This window comes from Tachysurus vachellii, chromosome 21, assembly GCF_030014155.1.
Source record: "Tachysurus vachellii isolate PV-2020 chromosome 21, HZAU_Pvac_v1, whole genome shotgun sequence".
NCBI lineage: Eukaryota > Metazoa > Chordata > Actinopteri > Siluriformes > Bagridae > Tachysurus > Tachysurus vachellii.
The window spans coordinates 4,139,045-4,152,581 of NC_083480.1; the positions used below are offsets into that span (position 1 = coordinate 4,139,045).

At 39.3% G+C, this 13,537-nt stretch overlaps 1 protein-coding gene across 3 annotated transcripts in view; it reads left to right on the top strand.

Annotated features, from left to right (window-relative positions):
* Positions 1-477: 477 nt before the first annotated feature.
* elfn1a (extracellular leucine-rich repeat and fibronectin type III domain containing 1a) overlaps positions 478-13,537 on the top strand; it is an 80,821-nt gene continuing 67,761 nt past the window's right edge. The window contains exon 1 of one of the 3 annotated variants that reach the window (XM_060897406.1): positions 478-594. The gene's annotated coding sequence lies outside the window, so the exon portion shown is untranslated. Of the gene's footprint in view, positions 595-1,110; positions 1,186-13,537 lie in introns of those variants that run through there. The other 2 variants (XM_060897405.1, XM_060897404.1) reach the window with 2 other exon arrangements.

Sequence of the window (13,537 nt, forward strand, 5' to 3'; positions counted from 1 at the left end):
GGGAAAACCTTCATAACACCTAATGTGTTTAGGGTTTTTTCCCCCTCCTCTCTTCGGGATGGACAGAGAGATCTAACCACGCAGAGAACGAGGGATTTTAAATTACCCTCTGATGAATCCGCAGCATTTATAGCCCCGCGGCCACGCACAATCTTCTTATGAGCTTTACTTCGGCCCCAAGTGGACCTGTGGCTCAGTGAAAGAGTACTTCGAAGTCAATAAGAAAGCGCTGGGAATGGTTAACCTGTGCTATATTGTGATACACAGAAACGCGCGCGGTGACGGACAAACCCTGCCTTGCGCTCGCCTCGCCTCAACTCAGGGATACATAAAGGTGCGCAGTGAGAGCGCGCAACACGAGCGGCTAAAAACCTGCAAACCCTCGCGCGGTCTTTTAACGGAGGTTAGACAGACAGCGAGAGAGAGAGAGAGAGAGAGAGAGAGAGAGAGAGAGAGAGAGAGAGAGAGAGGGGAGGAGGAGAAGAGAGAGAGTTACATGGATTGTGGAGCCAGCCGCCTCCACGTCGGGGTTCATGGTGACCTAGTGAGCTTCTTCTCTGAGACTTAACGGGTTCTCCGCTCAGCACCGCGCCGGTAAGTAGCCTATATACAAGCACAGATGTTCCCGAGCATCACATTCGTTATGATAGAGCGTAAATGACATGTTCTTCTCGTGCGTAATCGTGAATCATCGTAATAGCAACAAATAACACGAATTGTCTCTTTTTCGAGGAACCCGGTTGAGAGGTGATAACCAAAATTCTGAAAAACTTGAGTTGACTAATAATAAGATTGCATTATAAACGTAGAACTGGGGTATGCAAATAAAAACAACGAGAGAAAAAAAAACTACAACTCAGCAACAATTTTCATGCACTTTCTAATGCGTAATTTGAATTTGGCTGCGAACGCGCATCTTTGGGGACGTGGGGATGTGGGGATTGGATCGTCACGGTATTGTATTGAGAGAGAGAGAGAGAGAGAGAGAGAGAGAGAGAGAGAGAGAGAGAGAGAGAGAGAGAGAGAGAGAGAGAGAGAGAGAGAGAGAGAGAGAGAGAGAGACGTTTCAGTACGTCGGTCAGCAGACTGTTAACCGCTAGAGTTCGCCTTCAACCATTAAAAGCCGGCGCAGTGCGACTGATCCTTTCCTTCGTCTGTCTCTGGGATTTCGGTGTGCTGAGCTGCGTGAGTATTCTGTGTGTCTCTTTTGTAGGCATGGTAATGCAATGCTGATCAGATAGCTTATAGAGCAGAATCGGGCTGTGTGCTATACTGTACTGTGATCCGTAAGTTTGTCACACCACTTCTGTCCTTATGTTATGCACTTCTGTGTGATCGCACTACCATGATCGTGGCTGTGCTCTGTATCTCTGATCTGCAGACGTCTGATGGATTTAGACAGATAAGATGGAAACAGACAGAACATTTTAGCTCTAAACTCAAGACAGGTTCGTCGTGAGAGAGAGAGAGAGAGAGAGAGAGAGAGAGAGAGAGATGTGTAACTAAATAGGAGCTGAGAGTTTAAAATGAAGCCTCTCCATCTATTTTAGACTGTCACAACAGAAAATGACTGGCTCTCATATCAACCAGTTTAGTGTTTTATTAACATATATATGTGAGATCCGCTTCACTGTATAGACATTATATCACGGTTCCTGTGCGCGTGGACACTTGAACATCATATACAATGAAATCAAAGATATGTTGTAGTACTGAAATCCTATTCTAACCTCTGTGAATACGTAAATCATTTGATAAGTGTGTAGCTGAAAATATAAAAAGGTTTAAAAAAAAAAAAAAAACTTTACCTCAGCGTCCATGAGGTTCAGGCTGGAGAGTTTACAGTAGTTGAGAGAGATAGTGCTTAAGGGAGGCTGGGGATTGAATTGTTGTTCGGAGGATTTTCTCTTGTTCTTTCGCTAGGTGTGAAAAAGCACAAGAGATGTACACACCAGCTGCTAAAAAGGTGCCTGCGTGTCTCCTTAGATTTAGCCATGTATCAAGGCATGGTGTGACCCATGCAGTCAATAGCACTGTAACAATGTGTTAAAAGTGCGTCTGAATGTTAATCAGCTGCACACATTAAGATCCAAGAAGCTACAATCTTAGCCACAGTGTCACTCATAGCTTGTCAGTCTTCCCATACAGGCTATTTTGCTGACAGGCCTTTATTCATTTTTTTCTCCGCTGCTAAATGCCATCTTATGTGCTCACTGCCTCTCCAACTCTATTGATATTCATTTTGCGTGGTGGCTCATCTGTGCAAATCCATAGAGACAGAAATACAAGGAAACTATACACGGTTATAACCTGTTTTCACCTGTTTATCCAATGAATAAAAAACATGCATTCTAGATGATTGTCCCAGGGTTTCGGATCCTAATTTAATTGTTAGGGAATGATCCATATTCTGGAATTTATGCATTGACAAGTTATTTTTTTTTCTAATAATACAACAAAAAAAAAACAGCTATATGCTTTTCCTTTTGGCAAAAGATCCAAACGATCTACAAGCTCAGGTGTGTCTGCTTGCGCTCTAGTGCTGGCATTCAGGCAGTGGCTTCTGGCCAAACAGTGCTTTGCACGTTAAAAGGCGAGACGATTGGTTTGTAAATCTCACAGCGTTTGTTATGTGCATTTTAGTGTCCTCGTCTTTTTTCCGTCCATCTATAATCGTGATTATGCAGGTTTGAAGATTTACTAAGCTAGTTTGAATGCACTCTGCCTGAACCAGGCTCTTTGTTATAGCGAGACAGAGTGAGAGTGTGTGAGAGAGAGAGAGAGAGAGAGAGAGAGAGAGAGAGAGAGAGAGAGAAAGAGATAGAGTTTCAGGTTTGGTGAGACGATATGAGGTAGACGGACTTCATGAGAGCACTGAGACTTCTATTCTCATTAAAAACAACAACCTTATATTAACCCTGAATTTGCAGTGAAGTAAACAACTCTACAATCACGGCTAGTTTCTGTTTTCCAGGGTGTGACTCCTCTTCAATTTTACAATGATGATAATTTTACTATAACGATAGGAAGGTGCTACATTGACATTTAGCTCAGTAAAAAAAATGTATACATAAAGTATATATTAAAGTGCAGCAGAGGAAAGAGCCATGCTAAAGAGCCAAATTTAGAGAGAAAGTAAAAATAAGATAACATCCATCGTCCAAGACGGATACAAGCCTCCACTGATTTGAAATTCATAACATTTCTATCTTAGACACTTACACATCTATTTAGTATTTTAATTTATTAATGAAATTTGTCATTATTTCTTCTAATTACACACATTTTCAAACTGCATATTCTTAGCTAGGTTCATATTCCTTTACCCTCCTCATTCATCCACAATGACAGTTATTGCCCTTTCAAAAATAAAGCCCCTTAATAACTCCTTTAATACTAATGGTTTCACAAGTCACCCACTGATCAATAAATTATCAGGCTTATTTTAATGCCACATTTTTAATAAGCGGTAATTATTGATTATCAGGAATATAATTTACTCATATGAAAAGAAATGTACATACTGTATATGTATATGTATATGTATATGTATATGTATATGTATGCAGTGCCTAAAATGTTTATTAAATGTTAGAAACTAGCATTTGATAGTCCATGCTTTACTGTTTTAGATTGATCAAGACTAGAGTTAAGAGATAAGATTTCTGATTGTTAAGACAACCAATTCATTTTTATAGCCAACAAACAAACCAACAAACAAAAAAACACCCATTTACAATCTGAACAAGTGATCCCACTAAACAGCTTTATAGAATACATAGACGTATATAAACTGGCAAAAAAAGATGCAGCTTAACCGTTTACTGCACACATTCATTTTCTTCAGTATGCGCTTTATTCTGGCGAGGGTTGCGGTGGATCTGAAATCAAACCCAGAAACACTGGGAACAAAGCACGAATTCAGCCCAGATGAAACGCCAGGGCATCACAGGGCACCACTGCCACACACATTCACACACTCTATAAACACCATGGGGCAATTCAGTGTAACCGATGCACCTATATGCATGAGTGTGGACAGTGGGTGATGGGGATACATGATGGACATCCATACGAATAGAGCGAGAAGATGGGAAACTCAGAACAGGCAGATATTTAATCTCAGGATCAAACCCAGGACCCTCTAGCAGAGAGACAGCGACGTTACCTGCTACAACACTACGATGATCTGCTGGAAAACATTAAGGGAAAAAAATGATATCACATTTTATCATTTCAAATCACTTTAATTTAATGTGGTATTTTGGAGTGTGTTAACATATGGCACATTGGAAAATGGCAGATCAAACATTCATTATTATTATTATTATTATTATTATTATTATTATTATTATTATTATTATTTAGTTTTTTTTGTCACCGGTGAAGCAGAGATACACATTTTATATGCATAGTGTGTTTAAAACTCCTTACAACATATTTTTTTCTTTTCTTTTGGTAAGCTGAATATTATATTTACAACCTGGTCTTACTCTCTTTCAGAATAATCTCTCCCTCTCACTGAGATAGGAGTTATCTTGTTCATTAGAGGTACAATCATGTACTTCATTTAAGTACATAATTGGTGCAGCTAAAATCCACCTACTATGAAAAGTAGAATCAGTTTGGCAACAGTCGGTACATCAGAACCGAACATCGTTCATGAACTCGAGCGCTTTTATTAAACAGCAGTTTTTTTTGAACTCCAGTTGGATATGTGTGATTCATCATGATCTTATCATTGCACGTCTCTTATACGGGGAGCTTTTAAATTTCTAGCTCGTTTTCAGAGCGTAAGAGCTTTGTGTATCTGCAGAACCATCATTTACCATCAGGCATTCATCGCACACAGCACCTGCTGATATAGCACTTATAGCACCAAGAAATGGTCATTAAACAGAAACAAAACACTGTTTTGTCTGAAATTACAGTAAACACCTGAGCCCTGAACTCGTACACATTGTCCTGCTCTGAAAACGAACCAAAACGTCTGCGAAGGATTTATTTGTTTTCTGTAAAGAGCAACAGGTTCAGTCTGACACAGTAAAATAACAAGTAAATAACAAGTAAAATAAAATATGCAATTGTTGTTTTTGGTTTATATTGTTATATAAAAGCAGCACCATCTGTTTGATTGACACTTCTTGAGTGAACATGTGTAGATACTGTATATTTAAATCAGAATTTGCCTTATTAAAAGCAACAGGACTTAAGATCTCACAATTAAAATTTCACAGTAGTACTTCAAAATCTTCAGGGCAGTCCGAGTGCAGACCCCGGGAAGAATTCTGGTGATTTTCTGAGCAATATTTATTAATTAATCAATTAATTTATTTATTTCTGTTCCATATTATGCAGCAAAGATTAATGCAAGTACATCAATGCTGCAGATCATTATATTAGTTCAATTTGACATTTTAACTGACTGTAAAGATCTTTTTAGGTATCAGTACTGATTACTGCTTGGTTGATATCAGTGAAATAACAGGATAACAATAAGGATAAACTCCATATTTTTATACCTTGATATCCATCTAGATAAAGAAAATAACAGGATAACAGGATTTATATAGAAGAAAATCAAAAACTGCTTGTACATTGGATTCAGTTTTCATTTGTGTTCCTGAAATTTTACACAAATTTCAATTTTTTAGTGTAAAACATAATTAACGCTTCTAAACGTCATTAACGCTTCTTTCTAATCGTTCTAATTTGTATTTGGATTTAAGTAACAAGTAATTCCAGATGTCCAACTAATCATACAAATATTTTCAATGAGACTAAGATCAGTGATTTGGGAGTAACTTAATGAGAAGAGATGCGTCAGCATTTAGCTGGCAAAAGCTGAGTAAGCTTGGAAAGCGTGGAAAGTGTCAGAATTCTGTGACATTTAAATGTCTATTTATTTGTAAATGTATTATTCATTTCCGGAAGCTTTTATCCAAAGGGACATAATGTAGCAGAATAGATCCCAAGCATGGAGCAATTAAAGGAGCTGACAGCATAGTGCAAGGGCCACAAGACACAGTTTGCACCAATTGACATTTGGTGGTTCAGTAGATAATTAACCTTGGAGGATGTTTTATCCCAGCTTTTTAAAAAGGGGCTAAAACAGAACACAAAGATTGTGACTGCTAATATATTTTAAAATTCTCTTGACCGTGCATACTTATAGAAACCAAACTGATTTTTTTTTAAATTTTATTAGGTGGTAAATTAGGGGTACGGTGGCTTAGTGGTTAGCACGTTCGCCTCACACCTCCAGGGTTGGGGGTTCGATTCCCGCCTCCGCCTTGTGTGTGTGGAGTTTACATGTTCTCCCCGTGCCTCGGGGGTTTCCTCCGGGTACTCCGGTTTCCTCCCCCGGTCGAAAGACATGCATGGTAGGTTGATTGGCATCTCTGGAAAATTGTCCGTAGTGAGTGAATGAGAGTGTGTGTGTGTGCCCTGTGATGGGTTGGCACTCCATCCAGGGTGTATCCTGCCTTGATGCCCGATGACGCCTGAGATAGGCACAGGCTGAGCAAGGCCCTTAACCCTCAAATGCTCAGCTGTATAAAAATTAGATAATGTAAGTCGCCCTGGATAAGGACGTCTGCTAAATGATGTAAATATATTAAGATGCTTGTCATGTAGGTCTGTTTATTTATCGGTTTAGTTAGTAATTGATCTTATTATGTATATTGTATTTGGTGTCATATATCTGTGCAAACTAATCAATCAGCAGCTGTCCAAAGCGTGTCTGCATTGTTCACTTGGGTTTTTTGCAGTCAGTATTTCACAATTATGACAGTGCATGGCAGAAATGAACCGCACTGAATAAGAAAAGTCTTCCAGTTGAGAGATCAGAAATGGTCAGCCTGTGATTTATAGATAATAGGAAACATTATACAAAATGAAAGTTGAATGAAGACATGGCATATTAAATCATATGGTAGATAGTATTAATAAAGAGGTCTTTCTACAGTATAGTGCCGAAAAACCTTACTGCGGCTGTTGAAGTGGCATACTGTACAGGATTTGATTCCCTTTCTCCTTATTAAGCATGCTATGCTATGATACAAATTCCTTATTCACAATTTAACACACTGTCTTTCAACTTTATAAAATTATAGAAAATATGTCAGAACGCTGACGTGAATTTAGTCGTTCGACTGCTGAAACGTGTCTTAATCACAGCGTCAGAGTGTTGCTCCTCTAGTCGCTTCAAATTAAACCATCTCAAAACACAACCTTCAAAAGAAGATTCCCAAGACTAGTCTTTGATGCTTCCAGAGTATAGTACTGTTCAGGAGAAGTGCCAGTCCCGAGAATGTACGCCTACCTCCAGAGATGGAGGGCACAATCATTATTCATTCAACACTGAGTGCCGAGCCTCGGGACAGCTTGCAAATGGGTAGATGAGCCATTGACAGTCACAGAAAGCACTTGGAGAGAAAGAATAAAATAAGGCTGTCATGCTTTCAGAGGGCCATCGTTCTGCATTTAGAAATGCACTAGCACTTCTAGATAATGTGGAAATTATAAAGCCTTTACCACTGAGTGATATTTTATTTCAATTTAGCAAAGCAAAGATTGTACAAATTCTGAGATGTTATCTCTTTACAAGCATACCGATGGCATTAGAAAGGTTGAATAAGCTGCTCGGGTGAGCGATTTAAGTGTGTGGCTTGAGATTTGTGAGCTGTTGCCTACTCTGACCTAGCAAGTGGTGCAGCAGTGTTTACTTTGGAGATTTCAACACCAAACCGCTGATGAGTGTCAGTGAAGGTTAAAGTAGATTTCAAGCAACCATCCAAGCCTTTCATTGAATGGTCACCACAGTTCATGCATTCATTCTCACTAGATCAATGGTGTTTTCTTCTCAGTGTCAGGGTGGATCCAAAGCCTGTCCTTGAGACGATAGCCAGAAGGTTGGAACACATCCTGGATGGGATGCAGGTCACCATGGTTAAATCATTTAAAATGACATAGACTAAGCACAGAAACAATGACAACGTGTCTCTGGAATTCGTTAATGGATTAATCCTGTCCTTCACGAGAACGAGCATTTTAATCAGCTTCCAGTTCATTATTATTGTTCTGGAGTTCAACAAGTCATGTAGACCAGAAAGAACAAAACCTTCCATAAATAAATGACATACTGATAACATTGTGTATGTGAAACAAATGCTGTCCTTCACATCAATTAATTAGAGGTTCTACTGGATCTATTGGAACTATTAGATGACATGGCATTGTACCTGCAAGGCCTCAGGGCTGGTTTGATGAATACACTTTACTCATATTTAAGCTGGCGACACATAATAGGTCCGTCGTCACTGAATTCAGAGCCTCTTTTATTAATTGGGTTTAGTGCAAGCATATGGCATGTGCAAGTTTACCATGTATTCAGAGCTTAAAGCACTTTAAGCATTAGAATATAAGATATTTATGGACTTTATCCATTTTCCAGGAAAGTGATTATATTAAAAAAATATTATGTAAAAAAACTACAAAAATATCACAACCTCAAAGTGATATGCAATGGTAGTGTCCTACAGGTGGAAATAGTGTCAACCTGGAACCATTTAGACATCAGAGAAGGCATTGTGATTAAGAGTATAAAGGGCTGTCCAGATAAGAATGATAAGCTTGTGACAAGAGCCTGTGCTACTGAAACTGGATGGTACAAGGATGATTCCCTAACTATGGAAACTAGGGTTTACTTGCAGATTAAAACACACTCGCTTAATTTCAGCAGCCCCTAAGGACAGCACTTGTTGTGCCTTTGGTTAACAGTCCAATACTTGGAACTGCCCATAGTGGCCTACCTAAACAGGTAAGTGCGTTAATGTCTCCAACACATGGAACAACATTGTGGCTAGTATTCCCACTGAATGTAATTTTGTTGTGTTGAATGGTACTGTGTGGTACAACACAACTGATCTTTCCCAATTCCTTGTGAATCAGAGCACTGTAATATTCACAAAGTGGGTGGAAATTCCTCATAATGCCTCCTCCCTGGTAGAGCCCTATCAGAACAATTGTCTAAGTACTGTATGGTATTGCCCTTGTGCCTCTGGTCATCCGAGTTGACAGAAATGTTTGTATATGTACAGTATGTATTCCCTGAACATGCTCAGTTATACAGAAATGCCAGAGGGCAAGACAATAGACTGGAATGTTTGCCATTGATTGCAAGGCAAACCAACACAGAAATCTGTGATCTTAAGAGAAGACGGCTTTAAAGATTCACAACATCTCACTGATGTCACTCAGTCTGTGGCTGTGGTTTCATCATTGGAAAACAAACAAAAAAAGCAGTCATAAAGCTTCCCTTTGGTAGCTCTTGCTTTTCATGACTAATTCCTGCTTTCTTACTGGTTAACTCATAGGGAGGTCAAACACAGTCAGAATTCTGTGACTGAGAGCATGACTGGTGTCCATTTAGGACTCGTACAGTACCAGATCAAAGGTGCTTACCTAGCCAATGAGCCAGGTTTGGCTTCAGAGTGCCACGTGGTCTATCCATTTGTCTGTTCTGGCATCTGATTCTGAAATCTGAGAATCTTTAGCTGCAAGCCTAAGAAGTGGTTCTGGTACATAAGGCAGATTTTGCAGAGTTGATTACATGACTCCAGGAGTCCAGACTGTGTCAACCAAGCCTGGTGTCATTCATAAACCAAATTGGTGGAGATCCATTTTGCATCCTGTTCTATGTGCCTCACTGCCAGGATGTTAAAGAGGGACCAAAAGCTATAGTGTGAAATAAACGTTTCAGTGATAAAAGCAAAGTTGTAAGCTGCTTGTATTTACCATGTGTGAGACAATTTTGTAGGATGTCACCAGGATATCATTGGTGGAAATCAGGTGCCAGAACCTACGGTAATTTTTTTATCTAGTAAAGACACCATTAATACAATGCAAGTGACTTGCAAGTGGCAGGCTAAGTCGCAAGCTTTGGCACAGTCTGGTAGAGCTTCCCATGCCTTCCATATAGTTCTTATAATAAGGCAAGGCGAAATTTCATTTGGTCATTGCTGGTGTTTAGTTCCAGCTTCCAGAGAGCTTAAACATTGGCTGCACAGGTGTGAATTCTCTTAAAGCCAAAGCAATACATGCTATATAGTGGAAACAAGCAAACTCTGTGGTTAACTATGTGTCATGCTAGGAAAACTCACCACTCTAGTAGAATGCAGCCAAGCTGCTAGTTTGCAGATGCCTGTGGATGTGAATGCTGAGTAACTCATCAAGGGAGCAAACATGGCTCAGCAGAGAGAAAAAATAGATAAGGGGAGGAAGCGAGAATCATCTCCTGCTATACACTCTGCTGGAGTTGTCTGTACAGTATGTGGCATTAACTTTAACAGTTAAACAGTTATTAGCAGTTAAAAATGAGCCACTGATGACGGAACAGCATACATAGCCATGCGCAGACCACTGTATGCTTTGAGGGCTTCCACCAGATACTCCAGTTTCCTCCTCTCCAAAGACATGCGTTGTAGGCTGACTGACTTCTTCAAATATCCAAACTCTAGTGTGTCCTGAGTCCCCTGGTATAGGATCCAGGTTCCCTGCAACCCTGTGTATGATAAGCGCTACAGACAATGGTTGAATGGGTGGATGTACATTCTACAGACAATTGTTTTTTTAACTTCTTAATAGATAAAACAGTCCATATTAATGCACTATAATTGTTGATTTTGTTGAAAGCATTTTGCATACTTTCATGGTGATATTAGATCAAATTAGATAGATTAGATATATATTATATCAGAAATTTAATCTTATATCTGATGGCATTGATGTCTTTGTTGTACAAACACACATATATGCATACACACACACACACACACACACACACACACACACACACACACACAGAGAGCGGCACATGCTGCTCAGCGACACATGCATGTCACAGCCACTATAATTAGTCCCAGAGGGACATACAGAACCTTAGGAGCGAGGACCAAAAGGACCCTAGAGTTACTGCAATCTAAATTAATTTCATGAATTCATTCATATTAATATAGCCAAGACTGAATTCATTTAGAAACTTTATTCAACATATTCAAATTTTCTTTTGTTACCAGTTTGGCTGTTAACCTGTGCATTAAGATTTTTAGGTATGATTTAAGATGGAGTGACTGACCATGCATGAGAATTGTTCCGAAATACCTCCGCTTTAAGATGCATGCACGTCGCCCCTGTAGTTTATGATACAAGGCGTAGGATAAGAAAAAGACGAGTGCAAATTCTTCTTTGCATAAAGCTCAAGTCTTTCTTATCTGCCTTTTTTTTTTACTTGCTATCGCTAGGAGAGAGTGTGTGTTTTTTAAATCAATGAAGATTTGTTTTCGGACCGTGTTGGTCACTGGAGCCGAAGCGCTGAGAGGCTATGTGAGAAGAAACGTGCCGAACTGAAGTGTGAGGACAGGTGCTGCTTGATGGAAGCAGCCAAACAGCCATCTGCTCTAGAATACTTCTAGCCCCTGGAAAGAAGCTGTCTCGTACTTGCAGAACTGATTAATGTCTCTGTCTGCTCACTAAAAGACATATATGACAGATGTGAGTTACTTAGATTCTGAAAACCTGACACAAATCAAACCGTTTTACTAAATGAATTGAAGTCGGAATTAAAGAACGAGAAACGTTTGTTGTGCCTTACGGTGCATAAAGTAAACCAATTGAAAAAAGTGTATAATGTCTGTCTTTGAAGCATATGCTTCGGTAAATTAAAGAGAAAAAAAAAACTACATTATTATATTAGAAGTGTAATCCAATTCGTTGATGAATGACACGTCGTTGTGGTCCACCCTTTAAGTTTCCCTCTGCGTCTTCCCAGCAAGTCTGTAGACGTCTCTGGACACTCCTGGATATCTTGACAGATTTATCTTGTTCACAGGTGCAGGTATAAATGTATAATGTGTTTCTCAGACAGGGCCACAAAGTAAGGATCGGATGGGTTCAGTGCCCCTTTCCGTCAGCTACACTGACACGGGTCAAGGATGTCTCCTGAAATAGGGAAATCGTCCGTGACTCTTAGAGACAGGCAGCACATGTCCTGGACATTAATTTAGACAAAGCCACACAGATCAGTGTAAAAAAGTGAGACAGTTAGGTTACTGTCAGTGACAGGACAGTGAGTCAAACATTATATGTTGAAAAATGACTTGCTTTGCTCTACAGTCGTACACTGTTTTCTGTCTAATGGAGAACTGTAACTGAATCACAAAAGATCTGGTAAAATTTCAACAGGATCACTGACCACATTTTAACCAAATACAATGTATTTGTTAAATTTCCATTTATTAATGTGTATGTGTGTGTGTGTGTTTGTGTGTGTGTGTGTGAGAGAGAAAGAGATTATGACTGGTGTTGTTTATTGTAAGTGTTTGTTGCCTTTTTGGACTCCTTTATCATTTGTAATGTTGCTCCCATTTAATACAGTTCGGCTCAAGCCCAGACATTTTTAGGGTCATGATTGAGGACAATGTCCCGTCCAGAGACAAGCTGTTTCGTGTTGAGGTTTTGTTCAAACCGACCATCGAAAATACCCTCTCTAATGAATGTTTTTTTTTCATTGGTTGTTGCGTTAAATCTTATCCATATACAATAGTGTTATTTTCTGATTGGCTATTGTGTAGCCGGTTTTTTTTGATTGGCTGATAAGTGTCAGGTTCGACTAAGAACTCCAGGGGAGACGCGCTCGATTCCTGCCCGGTTCCATAGAGACAGCGGTGTGGACAGATACATTTTGGGCGCTGCGGCTTATTAAATATATGATAAATAGTCAAAAAGTTTTTCTGCATGAGAAATATGATGTGTGGTGGGAGAACGTGACAAAAGACCGACATGCGTGACTCTCAATGCGTGACACTTGACAGCCCTGTTTATATCACTGTTACCTGCTTCATGAGGGTTAACTCCACCATCAGCTGAGACAACAGCGGTCCTGCATTTTCAGGTTATGATGATTTACGTTTCATTCAGAAAATGGAAATGTAGATCAATTCTACAGATACACCTTTTAAAACATATATGTATATGTACTAAAACTGAAATGCTTCTTCAAGCAATGATTTGAAATTGTAAAACTACCAGGCCTTCTATAGGCAATATGTTTGTTCTGCTCTGCTAATGTGCAATATTGATCGCTGTTTCCAGGGTACCATTAAGAACCCCAAGCATCTCTTAAAGTTCAGTGGGTAATTAAGTAAAATGTCTTTTAAATTCTATTGACTGAGGATTGCACCAGCTGCCAAGAAAGGTTTAATGCATCTCAAGATTTTAAAGGCCTCTAAGCATTTCTGTCACGATGGTGCGTAAATTTTTTTTTTTTGTGGCAGGCAGAGGCATTGCACTTACGTAAGCAAACACATCAGGCCGTAATTAAAGGTTGTGAAATGTTTTAAATAACTTAGCTCATGACTATTTAAGACGTTCTATAATGAAAAAGCATTACATGTGCTCATACTGTGCAGCAAAGTGCAGAGAATAGCATTGTTACCATAGAAACCACCTCCAAATATGGTGAAAGTAAAGTATTCGA